This window comes from Phalaenopsis equestris, unplaced genomic scaffold (genome assembly GCF_001263595.1).
Source record: "Phalaenopsis equestris unplaced genomic scaffold, ASM126359v1 Scaffold000632, whole genome shotgun sequence".
NCBI classification, from domain to species: domain Eukaryota; kingdom Viridiplantae; phylum Streptophyta; class Magnoliopsida; order Asparagales; family Orchidaceae; genus Phalaenopsis; species Phalaenopsis equestris.
The window spans coordinates 190,041-192,355 of NW_018165072.1; positions in this window are offsets into that span (position 1 = coordinate 190,041).

Consider the following 2,315-nt stretch of genomic DNA (forward strand, 5'->3'; position numbering starts at 1 on the left):
TCCTAATCGGATCATCTAAAGGTCGACGTTTAATATGACCAAACCTTCTAAGACGACTTTCTCTAATTTTACCTGTCACAGGAGCTACACCAACCCAATCACGAATATATTCATTCCGCATTTTGTCTCTAAGTGTAAAGCCACTCATCCACCTAATCATTCTCATCTCGGAAACACTTAACTTATTATTATGCTTCTCTTTTAAAGGCCAACATTCAGAGCCATAGAGCATTGCAGGTCTCACCATCATCTTATAAAATTTCCCTTTCAGTCTTAGCGGTACTTTTCTTTCACACAAAAGGCCCGAAGCATTCCTCCACTTCAACCAACCAACTTGAATTCTACTATTAACATCCCCATCTATATCACCATCGCTTTGGACAACGGACCCAAGATATCTAAATCGTTCACACCTTTTAATAATTTGATCACCCAAAGTCACACTTCTGTCACTAGAGCTATTACTACTAAAATTACATTCCATGTATTCAGTTTTAGTTCTACTTAAACGAAGGCCTTTAGACTCCAATGTAGACCTCCATAATTCAAGTTTTTCCTGGGCTTTTTCTCTCGTTTTATCCACGAGAAGAATATCATCAGCAAAAAGCATACACCAAGGTACATCCTCTTGTAGATGTCCAGTAAGACCATCCATAATTAAAGCAAAAAGATATGGGCTTAAAGTCGATCCCTGATGTAAACCAACAGAAATAGGAAAATATTTTGTCAATCCTCCTTCAGTTTGAACACAAGTAACAGCTCTAGTATACATATCTTTAATGACTTGAATATAAGTCATATCAACACATTTCTTCTCGAGAACTCTCCAAAGGATATCTCTTGGAACCTTATCGTAAGCTTTTTCTAAATCAATAAAAATCAAATGTAGATTCTCCTTATTATCTCTGAACTTCTCCATCAAACCTCTCAATAAATGTATAGCTTCCATAGTAGACCTGCCAGGCATAAATCCAAATTGATTATGAGAAATTTTTGTGATGCGTCTTAACCTATGTTCAATTACCCTCTCCCATAATTTTAAAGTATGACACATCAACTTAATTCCTCTATAATTTGCACACTCTTGTGCATCCCCTTTATTCTTAAAAATGGGGATCAAAATACTCTTCCTCCACTCCTCAGGCATCTTTTTAGTTTTTAAAATAATATTAAAGAGTTTAGTAAGCCAAGAAACTCCCAAATCTCCCAAATATTTTCACACTTCAATTGGGATATCATCAGGTCCTACAGACTTTCCACCCTTGGTTTTCTTTAAAGCCTCCTCAACTTCTTTTTTGCTAATGCGACGGTAAAAATGAAACGTTTTATTATTATTTACGATATTAAAATCACTAAGTTCGATCGTATTTTCAGAAACTTCATTAAAAAGTTTATCAAAGTAACTCACCCACCTATGTTGAATATCTTTTTCTAAGAAAAGTACTTTTTGATTTTCATCTTTAATACACTTTACTTGAGTTAAATCTTTACTTTTCTTTTCTCTTTGTTTGGCTAGTTTATACATATATTTTTCACCCTCCTTAGTATCTAATCTATTATAAAGATCATTAAAAGCAGAATTTTTAGCATCACAGAGTGTTCTTTTAGACTCTGTGCGAGCCGTTTGATATTTTCTCCAGTTCTCTAAGCTTTTACATTTAAACCAATTTTTATAACATAACTTCTTATATTTTATCTTTTCTTGCACATTATTATTCCACCACCAACTATTTTTATTTGTAAATATTTTTTCTTTTGATTCTCCAAGAACATGTTTTGCTACTTGTTTAATAGTATTTATTACTTTATCCCACATCACATTTACTTCTTCATGAAAATCCCAAATTTTGAAATCTTAAATTTTACTTATAAATATTTTTTTTAAGTTTTTCCATCTAATTATGCAATGATGAGTCCTAGTATTTTTTATTTTACAACTCTTAATCTTAAAATCTAAAACTAATAAATGATGTTGGGTATTTAAATTTTCACTTGGAATGACCTTACAATCTTTACATTCACGACGATCTCTTCTTCTCATAAGAAAATAATCAATTTGTGTTTAATTAGATTCACTCTTGTAAGTAATAAAATGTTCATCCCTTTTCTTGAATAAAGTATTAGTAATAACAAAATCATATGCTAAAGCAAAACCTAAAATAGCTTCACTTTCTTCATTAGTTACTCCAAAACTGTAGCCACCATGAATATTTCTAAAATCTTCTACCACTTTACCGATATGTCCATTTAAATCTCCTCCAATAAAAAATCTTTCTTCAAGAGGTATCATTTGTATTAAGTCTTCTAAGTCATTC